Raw genomic sequence first — 8911 nt, 5'->3', positions numbered from 1 at the left:
AGATTCTATGTAAATTTACAGGCTTGTGTCTGTTAATGTATATAAATATATAAATTTCCTCTTCTATGTGCAAACCAATAAGCACGCCAAAGCATGAAGAATAATTAGTCTCCAGGTCAGGCCTGAAAAGACAAGGAAACATTAACCATAATGTGTTATTCACACTATTTATATCCAATGAAAAGTAAAGCTGATATATAATGTTGGATCTGGAGACTTTGCTATGTCCAACTGTTTGTATTCACTAACCAGACACTTTATTAGATAAGCTTCCTCAACTGCACATGAAATCAAATATTTAATCAGCCAGTGACATGGCAGCAACTCAGTGACATGTAGGCATGTCAAAAAACCCTCAAGTTCAAACTGATCGTAATTTAAGTGATTTTGATAGTGGCTTTTAGTGCCATATAGGCTGGTCTGATTATTTCACAAAATGCTGATCTACTGGAATTTTCCCACATGATCACCTCGGGGGTTTACAGAGAAATAGCTCCAGTTCACTCTTTTGTTGATGGTTAGGCTGGTTAGACTTCTCTGACTTTCAAAGTGATAAGAAGAGAACAGTGCCTCAGAAAAACACTGAAAATGTAATGCTTCTTACCTGACTGATTCATTCCACCTGTTGGTGCTGAAGTAACAGAGTCTAGAGGAAAACAAATGCGCCTGGTTAGCATTAGAGCTGTTAACACTAACACAGTTGACTCCCTTTCTTTCAGGCCTCAGTTTGTGCCATGATCCCAAAAAGAAATGACTAATTCTCAGGTATGAATAAAAAAATAAACAAGTTTTCCTTTACAATAAACAGGATGGAAATTAAAATGAATACATCCTACCCTAATACTTAATACTTAAAATATTATATACAGGGTGGGCCATTTGTATGGATACACGGTAATAACATGGGAATGGTTGGTGATATTAAAGTCCTGTTTGTGGCACATTAGTATATGTGAGGGGGCAAACTTGTGACATTACCAATAAGTTTGATGTGTCACATGGCCCTCGTCCTATTGAAAAAACAAAAGTTGTTTCCAAGATGGCCGACTTCTAAATGGCCACCATGGTCACCACCCATCTTGAGGAGTTTTCCCCCTCACATATACTAATGTGCCACAAACAGGACTTTAATATCACCAACCATTCCCATGTTATTACGGTGTATCCATATAAATGGCCCACCCTGTAGTTTATATAGCCATTTAAAGTAAATGTATTTTAATGTAAAAATTAAATGAAAATAATAAACAGTGCAACATTTTTTCTAATGAACATCAGGGAATGCCTCCCTTGTGGCAACCCCCCCCCCCTCCCAAAAAACAAACAAACAAACAAACAAAAAAAAAAACTGTCACAATTATATAAATGAGAATAGTTACTGTGATGTTCACAAAGTCCTGTTTGAGATCAAGAAAAATGACGAGTGGGTCTGACTGTGAAACACTGCTTCTTCATTTGCTAATGAGGTGCCAGTCACAAGTAATTAGTCAGTGAGGAGCATAGAAAAATAATATGACAGATTTTCAAAATACACATGATTCATTTCATTCAACATGACCCTAAACTAGCGGCGAGCAAATGAAGCTTACTGAAGCTTGTATTTAAAAAAGGTTCATCTATCAAAGCTTCCCAATAGCTTTTGGTGCCACCTGGTGGGCAAAACTATGAAGAGCAGCTTGAATCTACAAATTAAAATGAACTGCTTCATTATGATTGCCCACTCTACAGAGCTAACAGCTAATAGCAATCTAATATTGGGCTGCCATTGTGGTGCTTTGAATGTGTATTTTGGGGGGTGCTGCCTGTATGTGCCTCAGGTCCTTGTTTCAAACTGTAACAGGGGATTTGAGGTTTTAATAAGATGGACAAGTGTCATAATGCTGGATGAGCTCATTAACCATTACAACTAAGTAAGATGCAATACAATAACTACAACTTGAAAAAATACTTTAAAACTAATGATAATACATTCAATTAACTTCAGAAGTGTCGGGATTCATCTTTCATGTAACACGTGATGCTCAGTGTCTGAGGTCACATCTGAAATCCAGCAAAGAAGCCGGCGCTCATCAAACAGCATGTTGATGTTGGTTCTATCACCACATTTTGGAGGCGACTGGAAGAGGGAAATAAGGTCGGTTAAGTCCACGCTCCAGGTCATCCTAAAGGATCAAATCAAATAGTGCCTGAAGAAGTCTTCTTCACAGCACTCACTAAAATGGAAGGGATCCTTAATGCTAAACCTCTTGGCTAAATATCATCTGATATTGCTGATCCTGACCCAATTGTACCCATTTTCATGGTCATGGGGCACCAGGATGCCTCGTTCCCACAGGTGGCATATGGACCAGGTTAACTTTATCGCCAGTTAAAGATGGAAACAAAGCCAGATCATTGCTGAACACTTCTGGACCCATTTCATTTCGAGATGCCTCCATGGCGTTCAGCTCAGACAGAAGTGGTGTGATGCCACCTGACCTTGCTGTAGATGAAGTCGTCATGATAGTGGACTCTCAGCTGCCCAGGGCCATGTGGCTAGTTGGGGAAAATCTCAAAATTGTTTCTTTGGGTGGATGGTATAGTGTGGTCAGTGGAAGGGCAAGTAAAAGATCACACTTACACACGACCAAGCTAGTTACCCTGCCTCAGATGCAAGATGGGAAAACCTTATAGACATTTTTTGCTATGATGTGCATTTGCAGTGTAAATACAGGGGTGGCTGTATATATGTCCCTGTTGGTATGGACTACATTACCCAGAACCCCTTGCCTAGCATCACAGGATTGATTAGCCCTTGTTCTAGCTGGTCTGACTCAGCTCCTGGGCTGACGATGCAGGAAAGAGCTGTTGGGAACAAAGGCAATAACCCGTCCTTTGTTTGTTATGACTGGTGTCTGTCGCATAAATGTGAGATTATGTGGGTCATGTTTAGGATGCTTCTATTTTGACCTTTTCAAAATATTTGTTCTAGCTACCGTTGGGGCACGTGCTAGTTAGTGAGAACCATGGTGACCCGATTAAATCAGTTTCCGGTCCTGCTTCATCTTTATTTGTCACATCTACGTTCCAATGTGACTTGGAACTGTAGGTGTGTTACCCACTGGCTAACTGCCTCATTATACATATTTCCATCCCTTGTGTTGGAGTTCCATCTAGTGATACGTTTGGGAAGTGGTATACTAAATGTGAGCGTTCCTGAAGAGCAGACTTTCCCCATATAAAACTGATCATTTAATTATATCTGGTGCAGGTTGGAGTCTTCCACGAACAGCATCAACATGCTGGTGCAGACGTTTTGTTTTGAAAATTACTTCACTACATTCTCGGCTAAAAAATATTTAAAAAGTGCAGGTGGTGACACACAAACAGGTTATTTGAAAACTTAGCTTACAGTTTAGAGTACCACCACCACTGCCGCTTGTGATTTGAAATGCTAGAGACTGCAGTGGCAACATTGGCCCCATCAATTTGATGTGTGAGGTTTACATGTATTAATTAATTAGTTATTACATTAGGTTGTGTAATATAATAAGTTACATTTAATGTTCCTTGCTAGAAAGGTTTGGTGTCAGCTGGCAGGCTTGGTGCAATGAAGAAGGTGCCTAAAAAGTACAGTAGGCCGTCCAAACAGCCAAGCAAAGACTCACAGCCTCGGCCAGCTGCTTGAAGACGTACACCAGAGAGATAGAAGGCAGGAGAATAAACCAGCTGTTCTCCACAGAACCAGCCACGGTTTACTCTCAGTGGCAGGGGAACAATATGAGCACAGAACCACCGAGGCTGGAGATGGAGCGATACTGGAAGAGCATATGGGAGAAGGATGCAACTCAGTTTCTAGTGGATCTAAGAGCAGACCACAGCAACCTCCCTGAACAGGATCCAATAACCTTCACAGTGGCAGACATCCAAGAAAGCATCTCCAGTATGGAGAGTTGGACAGCACCAGGCCCAGACATGGTTCACGCCTACTGGCTGAAGAAGCTGACCGCACTATGACATCACAATGATGCCAAAACAGGCTGAGAGCAGCATTTTCTAATAAAAATATCCTAAAACAAAGTTTCATATCTCAGCATGGTGTGCAATGTTTCCTTTAAAAAATGAGGAACCTGGACAAGTGGAGGACAAAAACAAAAAGACCTGGCAGGCCGAAAAAGTCTAACTACAGTTGATAGACAATATCTGAAAGTTATATCCTTAAGAAATAAGGATAGGACCAGCGAGATACTCTATTGCCCATGTTTACTGCAGCAATTCAGTTCAATTCAATTTTATTTATAAAACCACCAAACCACCAATCACAACATTATTCCCCTCAATATACCTTACAATAAACCTTATATTGTGAGGTAAAGACCCTACAATAATATGTTAAAACTTCAACAATCAAATGACCCCTTTGAGCAATCACTTTGTGACACAAGCTACACATCTCACCTGTCAAACTCACCTGACATTCTGGCCAGCTCAATGCTGTAGTCAGAGAACTCATGCCGTTTGCTCACCGAGCAAACGTGAGTCCCAAAGTCCTCCAGTCTGGCCTGCAGGACGGTGAGCGTGATGTTGCCTGGGCTGTAGCTGATGGTGTAGCCAGCCGTGCAGTTCTGAAAGGCTTTGTGTTTGATATAGTGACACAGCAGCTCATTGAGAGGACTCCTCCACTGTATGGATAGCTGGAAGATATGCATCTGGTCCTCATAGTGGTATGAGCAAGGCAAAGTGGCACGCTGGCCCGGCAGGCAGAGCAGTTTCCCAGTGCTACCTTGAGACACAAGAACTCAGGGTTAATGTTTTTGAAGATGCTCAAATCAGCATTTTTTAATTTTATACACATACTGTGGTGGTTCATTTACAAACACAAGTCTAACTTACGTGTTTTTAATTAGAAATAATCAAATTGTTACATGCTTACATTTAGACAAAATGTCAGAAATCTGCACTGTCACGAATGTGTTTTTCACCAAAAATTGAAAACCAAATTTTTCATGATTTGTTGGGTTAACCCTTTGGGCTCCAGGATATAATTGGCCATTTTTGTTGAAATTTGGTGTTTTGGTTTTTTTTTTTTTTTTAATCAATGACTGGTTTCTTCCTGTTAAAAGGGAGTTTTTCCTTCCCACTGTTGCCAAAGTGCTGCTCATAGGGGGTCATATGATTGTTGGGTTTTTCTCTGTATCTATTATTGTACGATCTACTGTAAATATAAAGCGCCTTGCGGCGACTGTTGTTGTGATTTGGCGCTGTATAAATAAAATTGAATTGAACACACTCTATTAAGATAAGATAAGATAAGATAAGATAAGATAAGATAAGATAAGATAAGATAAGATAAGATAAGACTTTATTGATCCCACAATGGGGAAATTTTTGCGTCACACAATTGCATTAACACAATTTATCTGTAATCACACAAAAAACAAAAACTCTAGTACATAGGTGTCAAACTCTGGCCCGCGGGCCAAATTTGGCCCGCAGCCTAATTACATTTGGCCCGCGAAGCCAAACCAAATTACTATTAGAGCTGGCCTACTGTTAACCCTAGGATTCCCAAAGTCCAGCTGCTTTGGATTAAGGACTTTCTGACAAACACAAAGGGTAAGGGTGGACCCCCACATCTCCTCGGCCATCAGCACTAGCTCTCCTGTGTGCTGAGCCCCCTGCTCTTCACGCTATACACACATGACTGTGCCCCCGCTCACCAAAGTAACACCATAGTCAAATCTACAGACGACTCCCCTTTGGTGTGGGTCATCTCTGGGGAGCATGAGTCCGCCTAAAGGGATGAACTGGAGTGGCTGACAATGTGGTGCAGGGACAACAACCTAATCCTGAACACATTTAAGGCCAAGACGATTAAGACCACATTAAACCACTTTACATCAATGGGGATGGGGTGGAGATGGTGTCGGAGCTCCTCTTCCTGAGAGTTCACATCATGGAGGACCTGTACTGGGGTGTGAACACGACGGAGATGGCAAAGAACTGAACACCCTCGCTGCCTCATGAAAAGCAGGAAATATTATAAAAGACATCGCTCATAATCTGTAACTGTCGCCATCAGGCAAAGATAGAGACGCATCAAAACAAAGACAAATAGACTGAATAGCAGTTTCTACTGTGTAACTGTCAGGGCGCTAAATGACATGTAATCACCTCCAATTTAACCTGACAAGTGCAGTGCAATGGATCACATCCTATGCAATAGTGTTACATGTGCAATAAGGTTTTATAATACTACCTTTGTTTTTATAGTATCCTTTTGTAATCATATTCTACCTCTACTTTGTGACACCACAGGGACTACATTTTGTTGTACTTGTTACAATGACAATAAAGATTTTCGGATCCTGATCACTTCCTGTTACAATGCACAGTGGTGTTTTTGTGCAGCTTATCTGTGTTTAACTAAAACTTACTCAGTGAAATAAGATGTTCTGTATAATCTTCACGTGTTTTATCCAAAGTACACTCTCTGTTGGCTCTGCAGGCAGAGCCAGGAAAACAGGATGGCTGGGTGACAACGAGGAGGACGTGTACTCTAAATAGAAGGCCGCAGTTCACTACCAACCCATCCATCTCCCAATTAATTTTTCCCACTTGCTAAGGAACAAACTCCAGTAACTGGTGATTCTGTTTTGAGACATGTGAAGCTAGAACACCAACAAACTGGAAAAAAACTGGTGTTGTTGGGAGACCGTCCATCCCACTTTGAATGGCGCAGCTCTCATTTCTAGAAATCTGGCCAAATTTATTTAACCCACCAAAACGTCACTATTCAGAGTTGAAACCAGAAAGCTGACCTACCTTTAAAAGCAGGCTCAGACCATCCCCAGCTCTTATTATGCTGCCTTGATGACATCAAACAGTGGATGTCCTTAAATTTTCTAAAGCTAAATGAAAATAAAACTGAAGCTGTCATTTTCAGCAACTTTGTCAATAATCCCATCGACAGCACTCTGGGCCTCCTTTCCTGCTACTGTCAAACACATGTAAAAAACCTCGGTCTCTGCCTTGATGGTTCTTTTAAATTGAATAAGCAGGTGAGTGCAGTAGTCCAATCCTGCTTCTTTCAGTTAAGACAGCTAGCTAAGGTAAAGCCAAACCTCCTAACATCTTTGAACGTGTTATTCACCTTTTCCTTACTTGCAGGTTGGACTACTGCAATTCATTGTGTTTTGGTCTCGATCAGGCCTCCATTCATCATCTTCACATGGTCCAAAATGCAGCTGCTCACCTGCTAACTGGTACCAAATGGAGAAAGCATATAACCCCAGTTTTAGCTTCTCTACACTGGCTTCCTGTCTCCTACAGGATCCAATTTAAATTTGTTTCTAAGTCACTTAACGCTCGAGCCCCTTCATACCTGTCTGAGCTCCTCTCTGTTTATGCTCCAATAAAAACTATGAGGTTTAGCTCAAAATGAATGCTGTCCATCCCACGGACTAATCTTAAATCTCGTGCCGATAGAGCTTTGTCTGTCCCAGACTTTGGAATAGTCTTGCCCTAAATATTAGATCTGCACAAACATTTGCAATTTAAATCACTACTAAAGAGACATTTTTATGCCCTGGCTTTTAACACACTATGACCCAAGCATTTTGGTCTTATTTGATAGTCTTAGTTATTGTTTTAATTCTTTTATTGTCTATCATTGTTTTATGTTGTTATTATTGTTGCACATTGTTTCTTTTTAATGGCATTTTTATATTGTTAAGCACTTTGTGCAGAATCATCTGTCTGGAAATGTGCTATATAAATAAATTTGATCATTTCTTAATAACATTTGCAATAATGTAAATTATTGTAACATTACAATAACATAATGTTCCCTTACAGGGAGGAGGTCAGCGCCCTGACACACTGGTGCCAAGACAACCATCTCACCCTCAACGTCACAAAGACAAAGGAGTTGATGGTGGACTTATGGACTTCCAGAGTTGAAGAGAAGCACACTCCATTACCATCAACGGCGCTGCTGTGGAGAGAGTGAGCAGCTTCTGTTTCCTAGGTTTACATCTGGTGGGTGATCTCACATGGTCTGTTCACATGAACAGAACAGTGAAGAAGGCGCAGCAGCGCCTCTTCTTTCTCAGGAGACTGAAGAAATTCGGCATGAGCCCCCGCGTCCTCAGGACCTTCTACTACTGTGCCATTGAGAGCATCACTACCTGGTATGGCAACAGCACCGCCTACAACGGCAAAGCTCTCCAGAGGGGTGCGGTGTGACGAAAGGATAATTGGAGGTGAGCTTCCCTCCATCCAGGACATCTACAAGAAGCGGTGCCTGAGGAAAGCGGGGAGGACCATCGAAGATTCCAGTCACCCCAGCCATACGTGTTCAAACCACTTCCATCAGACAGGAGGGGCTGCAGTACCCGGTCCCAAACCAGCAGACTGAGGGACAGCTTTTTCCATCAGGCCACCAGACTGCTGAACACTTCATAGAAACCTCACTTTCACTTCCTGGAACTTTGACACTTATGCACTCCATATTGCACATATATACCATTTCTTTTGCACAATATTCATACTGCTGACCTCTGCATGTTTTATATATATGTATATCCATATTTGGAATACATATTCATTAATGTGGATACATTCTTATATTTGTACATATATTTATTCTTATAATTCTGATATTCCTGTTCTTATATTTGGCTTGTATCTTATGCTTCTTGTATCACTGTTGCTTGTGAAGCTCGCACACAACAATTTCACTCACATGTGCTGTACCAGTGTGCCAGTAATGTGATGTGACAATAAAAGGGATTTGATTTGGTTTAATGGATTGCACAGCAGTGGTGAATAGATCTGAACACAGTAGATGTCATTCTGAAAGTGCTGTTACTAAGTCTGTTATCTTCTTCAATGCCATGTGCCAGCACAGTGCAGAGCAGCTACTTGGATG

The sequence above is a fragment of the Astatotilapia calliptera genome, chromosome 1 (assembly GCF_900246225.1).
Source record: "Astatotilapia calliptera chromosome 1, fAstCal1.2, whole genome shotgun sequence".
Lineage (NCBI taxonomy): Eukaryota > Metazoa > Chordata > Actinopteri > Cichliformes > Cichlidae > Astatotilapia > Astatotilapia calliptera.
The sequence above is the reverse complement of the archived record's forward strand: the minus strand, read 5'-3'. Positions refer to the sequence as shown.